Below are 16,400 nucleotides of genomic sequence, written 5' to 3'. Positions count from 1 at the left end.
AAAAAAAATCCCCTGTGGGGCCTTTTTTTTTTTTTTTTTTTTTTTTTTTTTTTTTTTTTTTTTTTTTTTTGGTAACACAAAGTCTGGCAAACTTTAAAATACATTGTGAACAAATAAGAAAACATGAATATCAGGAGAAAAGACAAATAATAGAAACAAATCCACAGATGTTCTAGTTATTGGAATGAGCAGACAAAGACTAAAGATTAATACATTAAAGAAAACAGAAGATGGACACATTAAATGAAAAGACAGAATTTAACAGAAAATTTGAATTTATAAAATAATGCTTTTAGATAGTTTATAATAATTCCTAAAAATAAATGGTTCAATCCATCACAAAGGCATATCCCTAAATCTGATTGCATCCATAAGTCTTCAAAATATTTCAAGAAAAATTTGGAAAAATATAAAAAATAGATAGGTACCTAATCATGGTAGAAGATTTTAACCTAGTCAATAGCTGATACAACAACCAGTCAAAAAATTCAGAACAAAATATAAAATCTGAATAACACAATTAACAAACTTGGCTCACTTAATAAATATGGAACATTGCACCAAAAATGTCATTCTTTTCATGCACATAAAGTATTTACCTAAAATTGACCAGATGCTAGGCCATTAAGCAAGTCTAAACACGGTTTAAAAGACTGACATATAGAATATGCTCTTTGACTACAGTGGAATCAAGAAAAAGAAAATCAGTAACAAAAAGATGATTAGACATTTTAGGGGAAAATGTTGGATAGGAGGCAGGACTAAATTGTAGCTCCCACTTGGACAGACAGAGCAGTGTGTGGAGACTCATATCATGAACTTTTGCTCCAAGAACTACTGCAGGAACATGCCAGGAAAACTGAGAGAACCCACAGATCTTCTGAAGGAAGTGGATTGCTCCTGCAGGACCCAGGAGACAGACCAAGTACTGTGAGTGCCCAAAGCATAAAAGTGGGAAAGGGGATCATTCACCCTCAAGCACACACCCTCATGGGGGAACCTGAAGGTCCAGATCATGGGAAAAGCATTTGACTTTACCTGGACCTCAGATAATTTAGAGAGCCAGGAGAAATATAGGAGTAGAGGAAGCAGTGGGAAGAGCCCTGTCAGCTTTCAGTCCCCAACGAAGCCATTTCTGACTTTGTCTCACAGGGAAAGTGCCACCTCTTGTCAGGAGGCAAACCAGCACAAAATTAGTGCAATAAACAACAATAATACAACTAAGGACCATCCCAGAGTCCATTTCACTCCCCTACCACCTCCACTAGAGCAAGTGTTGCTATCTGTGGCTTAGAGACCAGAAGACACCCCCCAGTACCAGCCCGGAACCCAGTAGCCCCACTGGGTGGCTAGTCCAGAAGAGAAATAACAATCACTACAGTTCGGCTCTCAGGAAGCCACATCCCTAGGAAAAAATGGAGAGTACTACATCAAGGGAGCACCCCATGGGACAAAAGAATCTGAACAGCAGTCTTTGAGCCCCAGATCTTCCCCATGACATAGCCTACCCAAATGAGAAAGAACCAGAAAACCAATTCTGGTAATATAACAAAACAAGGTTCTTTACTACCCTGAAAAAAATCACACTAGCTCACCAGCAATGGATCCAAACCAAGAAGAAATCCTTGATTTTCCAGAAAGAGAATTCAGAAGTTTGACTATTATGCTAATCAAGGAGGCACCAGAGAAAGATGTAGTCCAATTTAATGAAATTAAAAAAGAAAGATAAATGTATGAGGTATGAGTGGAGAAATCTTCAGGGGGAATAGATAGCATAAATAAAAACAATCACAACTTCATGAAAGCAAGGGCACACAGAAATGCAAAATGCACTGGAAAATCTCAGCAATAGAATTGAACAAGCAGAAGAAAGAACTTCAGAGATCGAAGACAAGGTTTTTGAAATAATCCATCCAACAAAGACAAAGAAAAAAGAATTTTAGAAAATGAATAAAGCCTCCAAGAAGTTTGGGATTATGTTAAACAACCAAAAATAATTGGCATTCTTGAGGAAGAAGAGAAAAGTTTGGAAAACATATTTGGGGGAATAATCAAGTAAAACTTCCCTGGTCCTGCTAGAGATCAGACATCCAAATACAAGAAGCTCTAAGAAGACCTGGGAAATTCATCACAAAAAGATAATCACCTAGGCACATAGTTATTAGGTTATCTAAAGTCAAGACAAAGAAAAAGAATATTAAGAGCTATGAGGCTAAAGCATGAGGTAATCTATTAAAAAAAAAAAAAAAAAAAAAACCTATCAGATTAACAGCAGCTTTCTCAGCAGCAGCCTGACAAGCTAGAAGGGATTGGGGCCCTATCTTCAGCCTCCTTAAACAAAACAATAATCAGACAAGAATTTTGTATCCACCGAAACTAAGTTTCATAAATGAAGGAAAGATAGTCTTTTTCAGACAAAACAAATACTGAGAATATGTCACTACTAAGCCAGCACTACAAGAACTGCTAAAAGTGGCTCTAAATCTGGAAACAAATCCTCAAAATACATCAAAACAGAACGTCCTTAAAGCATAAATCAAACATGACCTGTAAAACAACAAACATAATAAATACTAAAATAATAAACAAGGTATTCAGGCAACAGATAGCATGATGAATAGAATAGTACCTCACATCTCAATGCTAACCTTGAATGTAAATGGCCTAATGCTCCACTTACAAGTGTCTGCTGCCTTTAAGAGATTTACCTACGTAAGGACTATATAAACTTAAGGTAAAGGGGTGGAAAAAAGACACTCCATGCAAACGGACACCAAAAGTAAGCAGGAGTAGCTATTCTTAGACAAAAAAACTTTAAACAACGGCAGTTTAAAAAGATAAAGAGGGACATTACATAATGATAAAAGGCCTTGTCCAACAGGAAAGTATCACAATCGTAAGTATATGTGCACCTAACACTGGAGCTCCCAAATTTATAAAACAATTCCTACTAGACCTAAGAAATAAGATAGACAGCAACACAATAATAGTGGAGGATTCAAGTACTCCACTGATGGCACTAGACAGGTCATCAAGACAGAAAGTCAGCAAAGAAACAATGGATTTAAACTGTACCCTAGAGCAAATAGACTTAACAGGTATTTACAGAACATTCCACCCAACAAATGCAGAATATACATTCTCTTCATCAGTACAGGTAACATTCTGCAAGATCCACCCATATGATAGGCCACAAAACAAGTCTCAATAAATTTAAGAAAATTGAAATTATATCAAGTACTCTCTCTGACCACAGTGGAATAAAATTGGAAATCAACTCCAAAAATAACCTTCAAAACCATGCAAATACATGGAAATTAAATAATCTGCTCCTGAATGATCATTGGGTCAACAACAAAAGATGGAAATTAAAAAATTCTTTGAACTGCATGATAATAGTGACACAACATATCAAAACCTCTGGGATACTGCAAAGACAGTGCTAAAAGGGAAGTTCATAATGTTAAATGCCTACATCCCAAAGTCTGAAAGAACATAAATAGACAATCTAAGGTCACACCTCAAGGAACTAGAGAAAAAAGAACAAACCAAACCCAAACCCAGCAGAAGAAAAGAAATAACAAACGTCACACCAGAACTAAATGAAATTGAAACAACAACAACAACAACAAACCCAACAAAAGATAAACAAAACAGAAAACTGGTTCTTTGAAAAGATAAATAAAATCGATAGACCATTAGCAAGATTAACCAAGAAAAGAAGAGAGAAGATCCAAATAAGTTCAATTAGAAACAAAACAGGAGATATTACAACTCACACCACAGAAACACAAAAGATCACTCAAGGCTATTATGAGCACCTTCATGCACATAAACTAGAAAACCTAGAGGAGATGGATAAATTCCTGTAAATATACAACCCTCCTAGCTTAAGACAGGAAGAATCAGAAATGCTGAACAGACCAATAACAAGCAGTGAGATCGAAATGGTAATTTAAAAAATTGCCAACAAACAAAAGTCCAGGAGCAGCCAGACTCACAGCTGAATTCTATCATTCAAAGAAGAATTGGTACAAATTCTACTGACACTATTCCACAAGGTAGAGAAAGAAGCAATCCTCCCTAAATCATTCTATGAAGCTAGCATCTCCCTAATACCCAAACCAGGATAAGACATAACAAAAAAAGAAAACTACAGACCAATATCCGTGATGAATATAGATGCAAAAATCTTTAACAAAATACTAGCTAACCAAATCCAACAGCATATCAAAAAGATAATCCACCATGATCAAGTATGTTTCATATTAGGGATATAGGGATGGTTTAACATATGCAAATCAATAAAGGTGATACACCACATAAACAGAATTAAAAACAGAAATCACATGACCATCCCAATAGATGGAGAAGAAGCATTTGACGAAATTCAGCAACCCTGTATGATTAAAACCCTCAGCAACATTTGCATACAGGGACATACTTTAATGTAATAAAAGCCATCTATGAAAAACCCACAGCCAACATAACACTGAATGGGGAAAAGTTGAAAGCATTCCCTGTGAGAACTGGAATAAGACAAAGATGCCCACTCTCACCCCTTCTTTTCAACATAGTATTGGAAGTCCTAGCCACAGCAATCAGACAAGAGAAAGAAATAAAGGGCATCCAAATCAGTAAAGAGGAAGTCAAACTGTCACTCTTTGCTGATTATATGACTGTATACCTAGAAAACCATAAAGACTCCTCCATAAAGCTCCTAGAACTGATAAATGAATTCAGCAAAGTTTCAGGACAGAAAATTAATGTACACAAATTAGTAGTTCTGCTATACACCAACACCGAGCAGTTCTTTGATTTCAGAACCAAATCAAAAACTCAACCCCTTTTACAATAGCTGCAAAAGGAAAAAAAAAAAAACAAAACAAAACAAAAAAAATGAGAAATATACCTGTCCAAGGAGGTGAAAGTCCTCTACAAGGAAAACTACGAAACACTGCTGAAAGAAATCATAGACAACATAAACAAGTGGAAACACATCCCATGCTCATCATGGATGGGTAGAATCAATATGTGAAAATGACCATACTGCCAAAAGCAATCTACAAATTCAGTGCAATTCTCATCAAAATCATTCTTCACAGAACTAGAAAAGACAATCCTAAAATTCATCTGGAACCAAAAAAGAGCCTGCATAGCCAAAGCAAGACTAAGCAAAAAGAGGAAATCTGGAGGCATCACATTATCTGACTTTAAACTAGACTATAAGGCCATGGTCACCAAAACAGCATGTACTGGTATAAAAATAGGCATACAGATCAATGGAACAGAATTGAGAACCCAGAAATAAAGACAAATACTTACAGCCAACAGTTCTTTGACAATGCAAACAAAAACATACAGTGGGGAAAGGACACCCTAGTAAACAAATTGTGCTGGGATAATTGGCAAGCCACATGTAGAAGAATAAAACCAGATTCTCATCTCTCACCTTGTACAAAAATCAACTCAAGATTGATCAAGGACTTAAATCTAAGACCGAAAACCATAAAAAGAAGATAACATTGGAAAACCCTCTAGACATTGGTTTAGGCAAAGACTTCATGACTGAGAACCCAAAACCAAATGCAACAAAAACAATAATAACTAGGTGGGACTTAATTAAACTAAAAAGTTTCTGCACAGCAGAAGAAACAATCAGCAAAGTAAACAGATAACTCACAGAGTGAGAGAAAATCTTCACAATCTATACATCTGACAAAGGACTAATATCCAGAATCTACAGGGAACTCAAACAAATCAGCAAGAAAAAAAACAAACAATCCCACCAAAAAAATGAACTAAGGACATGAAGAGACAATTCTCAAAAGGAGATATACAAATGGCCAACAAACATATAAAAAAAAGCTCAACATCACTAATTATCAGGGAAATGCAAATCAAAACCAGAATGCCATACCACCTTACTCCGGCAAGAATGGTGGCCATAATCAAAAAATAAAAAAATAGTAGATGTTGGCGGGGATGTGGTGAGCATTACACTGCTGGTGGGAACGTAGACTAGTACAAACACTATGGAAATCAGTGTGGAGATTCCTTAAAGAACTAAAAATAGTTCTTTAACTATTTGATCCAGCAATCTCACCACTGGTTATCTACCCAGAGGAAAAGAAGTCATTATATGAAAAATATACTTGCACATGTATATTTATAGCAGCACAATCACAACTGCAAAAATACGGAACCAGCCCAAATGCCCATCAATCAATGAGTGGATAAAGAAATTGTAGTTTATGTATATATACCATGGAATACTATTCAACCATAGAAAGGAATGAAATAATGGCATTTGCAGCAACCTGGGTGGAATTGGAGATCATTATTCTAAGTGAAGTAACTCAGGAATGGAAAACCAAGCATCATATATTCTTATTCATAATTGAAAGCTAAGCTATGATGATGCAAAGGCATAAGAATGATACAGTGGACTTTGGGGACTTGGGGGAAAGGGCGGGCAGGAGTGAGGGACAAAAGACTACAAATTGGGCACAGTGTATACAGCTCCGGTGATGTGTGCACCAAAATCTCACAAATCATCTCTAAAGAACCTACTAATGTAATCAAACACCACCCGCTCCCCAAAAACCTATGGAAATAAAAAACATAAAATCAAATAAAAAGATGATTAGAAAAATGTTAACTACCTGGAAATTACAGATTTATAAATAATTCAGGTGTTGTAGAATAAATCAAATTGAACTTAAATATTTTGAACTACATTGTGAAAGATATGACATATTAAACCTTGTAGCATGCAGCTAATATGCTACTTAATGTGTAATGTATAACTCTAAATGAAGATAAATTAGCAAATTCAGGAAATCAATGATTTAAACTTCCATCTCAAGAAATGAGTAAAAAGCCCATTAAATCAAACTTAAGGATATTAAGTGAAATAAATAATAAAGGTAAGAGCACATGTCAATAAGATTGAAAAAACTCACAAACATACAATAGAAAAAATCATGAAAGCCAAAAAGTTAGGTCCTTGAGAAAATTTATAAAATTGATAAATCCCTAACAAAATTGATTGGGAACTAAAAGTAAATTATCAATATCAGGATTTAAAAGGGGAACATTACTACAGATCCTATAGATCAAATTAAAATAAGAAAGTGTTATTAAAAACTTCACATGGACATACTTGGTAATTTAGATAAAAGTATTATTTATCCCAACTGACAAAAGAAACTTTAATTGGTACAAGATTTATTTAAATAATAAAATTTACTATTAAAATGACAGATCAACTCTCCTATAAACATAAATGCACATTTTTTAACAAAATTTTGGAAAGCAGAAACAAGTGTTATATGAAAAGGAAAATACACTATGACCAATATATTTTATTCCAGGTATGAAAGGTTGATTCAACATTAGAAAAATGAATCAATGTGATTCACTATATTAACAGAAAAAAACAGCAGATTATCTCAATAAAATAAAGCATCTGACAAAATTCAACATATATTCATAATGAAAACCTACAACAAACTAGAAATAGAAGGGAACTTTCTAAATTTGACTTTAAAAATCTACCAAAAAATTACATGTTACTGTATTTAATATTAAAATGCTAAAAACTTCTTCCTTGAGATCAGTACTGCATACGGTATGACTTTATTTGCATAAAATACAAAACAGGCAAAGTTAACTTATCTGAATTACAATCCAGAATGGTAGTTACCCTGTGCAGGAAGGGCATAGTAGAAAGACTTCTGGGGTGTTGGTAATGTCTGGTTCTTGATCTGATGTGGCTATAAGGTTATATTCACTTTTTGAAAATTCATTGATCTGTTCACTTATAATGCATGTAATTTTCTCATGCTGATACAAATTTTAAAATCCAACTTCTATTTCAAATAACTAGCTTTCTCTCATGAGATAATAGGTTGGAGGATTTTTCAATGTTCAGACAGTTCTTTGCCAGCATGTTGACCCAGCCTTGGCAAGGGCTAAATGATGGACACCTTGGGGGCCCATTTAGAGAATTTGAGCTCCCTAGACAATGCTCAGAAACCAGACAGGTCTTTCATCGGTTTCCCCATAGCTAAGTGAGCTTTTCCAACACATTTTCCAGGCCTCAGATAATGCAATTCTATTTCAGGAAACTTTCCTAGTATGTGCAGCTTCCCAGCAACTCTCCAAAGGAAAGATGTGCGGAATCATTATAGATCTGTTTATCACTGTGCTGTCCCTGTTGGGGTGGAAGGCAAGGTAAAAAGGCCAAGTCTCTTAGGACTCAAACTATACATTGGGTAGAGGCAGGAGTAGAAGTGAACAATAACCTACAAGGTTCTCTGATCAAGAAACATTACTCCATGAACCTCCACACCAAGGGCAACAGCCAAATGCTATCAGGAACAGCTCTTGAAGCTTTATCTGAAACATATTCTCCAAAGAAGTTGCACATCTGCTCTCTAGACCTAGGTACCAGAGTTCTTCTCTAAATTTCATTACACTTCACTATCTGTTCAGGAGCTTCCCCACCTTCATAAATGAGTCAGGTGGAGAGGTAGCACATTTACAATGTATGCTGTTGTACCCTTGTTTCTTTAATTTTATTTTTTAAGTTGAATTATAATAATTGCACATATTCATGGGGTACATAATGATGTTTCAATACATATTATGCATAGCGATCAGATAAGGACAGTGAACATATCCATCATTTCAAACATTTATTACTTCTTTGTGTTGGGAACATTCAGTATTCTCCTTCTAGCTATTTAAAACTATACATTATTGTAATTTTCTTAGAATAGAAATCTACCCAGACGGTTTTAGCAAAAGAAACTGTCTGGCTTTTTACTTCTTTTCTAGAAAGCAACATAATTTTGATCAGCTAACTTCCCATTCTTCCAAGAAGTTCTCTAAGGCTTATTCCAGTACTTGGTCCTCTCTCTTTTGTCTTCTCTCTGAAAGCATGTAGGAGTCATGTTCAGCTCACAAACTGGGGCTGGTTTTACACACACACACACACATGCACACAATGTGATATATACATCTATGGCTTGGAGCCCTGCATTTTGTATAGATGTAATATTTTTGTGGTGACTACTTTCTTAAGAGGGTCCATGAAGTCTGTTCAATATAAGTGGATCCAAAAGATTGCATCTGTAGTGTGATGAAAGCCCTTGTCTTTTTACAGCAGCATTTAGCAGCAGACATAGCCTTTTCAGTTCTGCCCTGATAGAATGGTCTTCTCCCTAACCTACTCTAAATGACTTACTGTGATGATCAGCCTCCTCTCTAGTTGTTTAATGTCCTTGCTTATTCCATTCATTCCCTTTTTTATTATTCTTCAGTCAAACTGGCTTTCTCACCTCAAATATATCAAACTAGTTTCTTTCTCAACCCTTGGTCCTTGCTCTTCCCTCTGCCTACAATACTCTCATCTAGGTCTTCAGTTGACCAGTTCCTTCTTCTCATTCAGGTGTCAGCTTAAGTGTCATCCCCTCAGAAGACCTTCCCTGATTACCAATCAATTTATAACAAGTCATTCTCTAGTTTTTAAATGTATCTTATCTATTTATTCTCTTGTTTATGGAATATTTACCACCACTATAATGCAAGCACCATGAATGGAGGGCTCTTGTCTGTTTTATCCATTTTTAGGTCTCCAGCACCTAGCACAGTGCCTGACATACAGTGGGCAGATGTGTCAGTTTCAGTCTTCTGAGAAGCAGATGCCCAGATGGGATGAGACATACAAGAAACTTATTAGGAGAAACACCTATGAAGGATAAAGGGGATGGTGCCAGGAGAGCTTCAGAGTATGCCAGGAAAGCTTCAGACTGTGTCACAGGTCTTAAATCTGTGAAAGAAGAGAGAAAAGGAAGGAGGTTTAATTAAGAAGAACATCAGACCACGGTATAGTTCTAAGAAAATCTGGGTCAGGCTGAAAAGGAGAGCCCACTCAAAGGTTGCCCATTAGAAAAACCTCATGTTGGACAGGAATGGCCTGGTTCCAGGCCCCCTACCATGCTCAGATAGTAGCTGAGAGTTAGCCTGAGAAAGCTGGGTGCATAGTGGATCCAAAGGGGCAGCTTCTGGGGCTGTAGTCACAAGGCTCCCCATGTAGATTAACTTGAAGAGGTACGTGAATGGTGAACCCAAAGCCTCCACAGCAGTTCCTCGACATTTGTTAAAAGAAAAAATTAGTGGATAAATGCATGATAAATCTCTGAACTCCATGGTAGAGAAACCCACATGGCCTAACTAGACAAATTCTTTATTGAACTCTTCAACTGGTCTCATGAATGGACCTGCAAGCTGGCTCTTCCTGGCCATCACTTCTATGGAGGAGCCAGGTACTAGTGGTATTGTAAGTGACATCATTTGGATATTTGTTCTCTCTGAATCTCATGTTGAGACATAATCCCCAGTGTTGAAGGTGAGATTTGGTAGGTATTTTGATCATTGGGGCAGATCAATCATGCATGTCTTAATGCTATGCCCTTGTGATGAGTGAGTTCTTGTTCTGAGGTCATGCAAGATGTGTTTGTTTAAAAGTATGTGGCGCCTCCCCCACTCTCTCTTGCTCCTGCTCTTGCCATGTGATGCGTTGGCTACCCCTTCATTTTCCACCGTGATTGTAAGTTTCCTGAGGCCCTCACCAGAAGCAGATGCTGGCACTATGCTTCCAGTACAATCTGAAGAACCATGAGCCAATTAAACCTCTTTTGTTTTTAAATTACTCAGTTTCAGGTATTCCTTTATAGCCACACAAACAGACTAACACAGTAGGTCAGGACCACTTCTGTGCTTGATACCGCACAATGAAGACCTTAATTGACCCATAAATTAACTTTATTACTATTATTGTTTATTATTATATCATTGTTTTCTCTAACCAGAGGATAACCCAGGAAGACTTACAAATGCTTTATCCTTTTCCTGTTTTTCCCTACACTTCTTAGCACAGTGTAGTTCCAAAGTAAAGATCCCAACTTCAAAGTTGGGAGCATCTAGATGGGGCAACTGCTCTTTAGCTGCAAGCAGATGATTGCCAGGTGGGAATGCAGACTCCATGTGACCAATGCCAGAAATCTGGATTTTTTTACATGAAATATCCCAATTTTTCAATGTTGGGAACTAATTAAGTATGTTTTAAACACTCCGCAAGCCAACCTTAGTGTGGCCAAACAAAACATGCCTGTGGGATGATTTGGCCATCAGTTTATGGTCTCCATTCTAGACCAGTTGATGGACAACACTCTAGATCTTTAAAACACAGTTTTGCTAAAAGTTTTGTAGCAGTTATTCTTGGAAGTCCTCTCAGAACAGCTGATGACTAACCATTTATGTCACTCCCCAGTATCCTGGACCCAGAGAGCGTGGAAGAGAATAGACCATAAATGTCTGAGTCAGAAAGCCCATGGGACTCCATGAAATATAAGGTGACAGGCATCTCTTTACCAGTGTGTGAGTGGGTCTGCCAGTGAGGACAAGGCTGAAGACAAACAGATGGATCTTACTGCCTGCCCAGAGGGAGTACAAAGTGACTTCAGGGAGTGAGGACTAAATTCCAAGGCAGAGTTCACTTTCAGCAAATATTATGCCCTACAGCTGGAAAACCCAGATGCATTATTTGTTTATTTACTTATTTTTGGTAGTAAGCCACATAATTAGAAATCCTAAGAGGTAAAGGTAAGAATAATGGAAAAACTCACTAATGATTCAAAATTATGAAAGACTTAAAACAGTAACAACAATAATAATTTTTAAAAGTCCCTCCCAATAACAAACTTGTTTTGTTTTGTTTTTGAGATAGGGTCTTGTTCTGTGTCCCAGGCTGGAGTGCAGTGGCACCATCATGGCTCACTGCAGCCTCGACCTCCTGGGCTCAAGGAATCCTCCTACCTCAGCCTTCCAAGTAGCCAGGAGTTTCACAATGTTCAGGACCCAGGCTGGTCCTGAACTCCTGAGCTCAAGTAATATGCCCTCCTCGGCCTCCCAAAGTGCTGGGATTACAGGAGTAAGCAACTGTGCCCAGCCCTCAAATAACTATTTTAATCAATTTTATTATTGCATGCATATAGCATATGTGCCAAATTATATATTTGATTCCTTTTGAGCATGTTGATGAGAATGTTGATGTTTAACATAACGAATAATGTCTAATGTTTAATTAGGACCCACATCCTGATTCAGACTCCAGGTTTGTAGCATCAATGGTGACTCACTGCTTGGATTTTCAGAAGCATAAAAATCACAATCCATTTTAACAGACCCAGGGGAATCTAAACATTTTCCAGAATTTGACACATACAAGGAATATCAGTTACTGGATTCATGGACTTATCAACAAAGCTGTTGGTGGAAGTTGCATTGCTTTTAGGTCTATAGGAGACCTTAAATAGTTCTACTTTTTCAAAGTAAATCCTTGTTCATTCTTTGAACTTGTGATTCCAATCCAACAGAGACTATAATTTGCTTCTGGAATTGATGAAAATTCTGTTTTCATCAATACTTCTATAATCCTTGAAAATTTTTATTACATGATGGTTGCCGTCTTCAAAAGGTATCTATCCAGTTTGAACACAGACAGCTGCACTTCTGAAATTATCGGTGATGCTCTGCACTTTGCTTTTCTCTTGAAATTTTGAATTCAGTGTCACAACCATAAGAAAGCATCGTCATGTGAACAAAAAGCACTCCAACAATGTGGGTTTCTCAATCCTTCATCCCCAAAGTTCTTGATCTGAGGAGGCAGCTCAGTGAGTCTCATGAGGTTTCCCCATCTGAGAGCTTAAAAATAAACAGCATCTGCCTACACTGATTTAAGTGCTTCAAAATATCTAATAAACTGATGATGGCTGTGGGGGCTGGCTTGAAGAACAGTCACTGTTGGAATCATTTTCTGCATTGTATCATACGTGGACCTCCCCACAGAGGTCACAGTCCCAACTTTTGCAGGAAGAGGCAATGACAGCCTTCATGCAACCTGTGCTGCTGACTGCAGTCACCTGTCAAAGCCACCTTTTCCTCTTTCATACCAAAGGTGTCCCATTGGCAAGTGAACTCATCTTCTCCATGTTTTGACCGAACTTCTCAAATTCCTCATTGGCATGAGTTAGGACTTCCCAGCTCAGGTATGCCAGGTAATTTCACATGTATATGTACAGGATTGTGTAAGAATCGATGCTTATGCTCTTGAAAAGCATCTACAGCTCCCTATGTACAGTACAGTCCAGAAGACTGTCCTACAACCTAAACTTCTAGGCTGTCTCTATTTTTTCATTAATTCAACTAATATTTGGTGAAAACATACTATGCCCAAATGCCTAAATTTACATCTTACTTGTTGAGCTTTTAATTGTCAACTCCAGTCTTTTTTCTAGAAACAGTACAAAAAGGACAGGGGGGTTTATTTTCAAATGGTGTTGGCAGAAATTGATGTAGCAATTAGCCTCTCTAGAAGAATCCCCTGCTATTTCATCAGTTTACTAACTTCTGTGCACTGGAATTGAGAGAGCTGCCAAGTGCAGCATTCTTTTTGGAAAAAAAAAATAGTAAATCCTAGTTTAAAATCCTCTACATAATCATATTCTGCTTCACTTGGCAAACTCTTAACTCCTATGATTGAGACATCAACTGTGCTTTTTTCAATTCTCCAGTAGTAAATCTTGTACATTTCTAAATCCTTCTTGAAATATTATATTTACTATATGTGTTCTACCATGGGTAATATTTTTATAATCCTTTATCAAAATGCTTTGTGACCTGCCTGCATTTAGCTATCTGCAAACCATCTTTTACTTAGTCCACATCTGCTTACTGCTAAACAGCTTGCCTTTGCTGTAACTTTGTGTTAAACATGACAAGTTATTATTGCATTTGCTATTTGCTGCCATTTGCAATTGTCATCTTTTAAGACATGCTGTCTCCCTAGACCACTTTTGATCATTTGCATGACATGAAAAGAAATGACTGCAAATAAAAATTGCTCAAATGCTATGCCTGGTTGTGGTTTTAAGTGAAACATCTGGGCTCATTCAAATCACCCTTCCTTTTGATGTGACTTTCTTTGCCATGACTCACAAAGGCAGGAGGTTTTGTCAGGTGGCTTTTCCCAGGAGTTACTGGGGAAAAAGGGAATTCTTCCTCCAGAGACTATGTTTCTGGGCTCTTCAAAGCTTTCAGGAAGAAACAGGGGCACTTCATGTTATTCTCTTCAACCTGTTCTGGGCTACTGATAGCTTTGACAAGAAAAGTCTCTGGAACTTCTTTTGACAAGGGAGCCCAGAGGATGGTCACCCAGGGGCCGAGGTGGAGTGGATAGAAATGTGGAAGCCTGGGGAAGAACTGGTTGCCATCTTTAAAACTGTTCGAGGGAAACAGGCTTAGTCTGACTGGCTGCAGAGTGTGGAATAGAGGGTATCAGAATGGAGGCGGAGAATTCGCTTCAGCAAAGTTGATGGACAGTCCCTAATTCAAGTCTCAGCTCAAAGATCACTTCCTTGGAGTGACTTTCTCTGCCACCCAAATTCAAGTAGCTCTCCCTCCCCTGATTTGCTTAATCCTGTTACTCTGCTTATTTCCTCAAAACAGTTCTGAGACAATGAGGTTTCTTGTTTATTTATTTTTATTGTTCTCCCCAATGGAAAGTAAGCTCCATGGTGACAGAGCTCTGTCTGCTTTGTTCACCCACTCATCTCCAGGTCAGGGCTGGCTACACAGTTTGTGGGACCCAGTGCAAAACAAAAATATAGGGTGCCTTGTTCAAAAAGAGAAAGGGAAAAAGTGCTGCTAAAGGCACTAAAGTGTGATATTTTCCTTTCTTGAATGGTCTGTCTCTCAACTTGCCATTGTGTTTCTTTATTTGCCATTTAATGACATTCTAAGTTAAAAAATGGAAATGTAAAATTATTAGCATGGTTTACTGTTTATCTTTACAATGTGTAATGTCAGTTTTAAATGCAAATATAACAGCATTTAACTCTTACACAAAAATCCTTAAAATTTCTCTGCAACCTCACCGACATCTGTTGCTTTTTGACTTTTTAATAATAGCCATTCTGACTGGTGTGAGATGGTATCTCACTGTGGTTTTGATTTGTATTTCTCTAATGATTAGTGATGATGAGCATTTTTTTCATATATTTGTTGGCCAAATGTATTTCTTCTTTTGAGAAGTTTCTGTTTATGCCCTTTGCCCATTTTTAAAATTGGGTCCTGGAGAAGAGGGAACACTTACACACTGCTGGTGGGAATCTAAATTACTTCAGCCACTGTGGAAAGCAGTGTGGAAATTCCTCAAATCACTTAAAAACTAACATTTGACCCAGCAATCCAACTACTGGATATATACCCAAAGAAAAATAGATTGTTCTACCAAAATGACACATGCACTCATTTGTTCATTGCAACCATGTTCACAATAGCAAAGACATGAAATCAACCTAGATGCCCATCAGTGGTGGACTGGATAAAGAAAATGTGGTTCATGTACACCATGGAATGCTATGCAGTCATAAAAAAGGCATGAAATTATGTCTTTTGCAGCAACATGGATGCATCTGGAGGCCATTATCCTAAGTGAACTAATGCAGAAACAGAAAACCAAATACTGCATGTTCTCTCTTTTAAGTGGGAGCTAAACATATCTATCAGGTACTATGCTGTCTGCCTGGGTGATGGGATCATTTGTACACCAAACCTCAGTGACATTCAATTTAGCCATGTAACAAACCTGCACATGCACTCCTTGAATCTAAAAACACTTGAGAGAAAAAGACAAAATAAAACAAAACAATTACCAAAATTACACAATTAATATTTGTAGCTTAAAATGCATACATATTTCACTCTTACTAGAACAGTGGAAATGCTACATGAAACTCAACAGTTTTTAATTCACAGCTTGATATATTCTACCAACACTCATTACCTTCAGCTTATGGGTACTGATGGGTAAGGAAAACTTGAAAGGAAAAGAAACTATTGTCTTAACATTTCCTCTCCTAGCATTTCAGCATTAAAGTAGTTGGCTGATACACGGAGACAACATGAATAAGAAAGAATGCAATAGGGTTCCTTGATTCTTGTTCTCTTTCAAACAAAAAAGCATGGCCTCTGGGATGTCAGCACCTGCCTCCTCCCCACCTTTCTCAGTGGTAGCCCTAATACAATTGCCTTGTACTTGTTTTTAGTCTCACTGAATGCTTGAATATTGTGGGCCACTAAATTCTGTGCTCATGGGGTGTCATCACAAATGCTATATGTGAATGGGAAGGCACTGTGGACATTTCCTCTGCTCATGTGCATGCTCCCTCATCCCATTAGACTTTCTTACAAAACACGAGTTCCATGAAATCATTCAGAATTGCAAGATAGTGGTAGCGGTGCATTAAACCAAATGTGGGACCATTTGA

The sequence above is a fragment of the Rhinopithecus bieti genome, unplaced genomic scaffold (assembly GCF_001698545.2).
Source record: "Rhinopithecus bieti isolate Rb0 unplaced genomic scaffold, ASM169854v2 scaffold_8760, whole genome shotgun sequence".
In the NCBI taxonomy this organism is placed as follows: Eukaryota; Metazoa; Chordata; class Mammalia; order Primates; family Cercopithecidae; genus Rhinopithecus; species Rhinopithecus bieti.
This window is presented reverse-complemented; position numbering follows the sequence as displayed.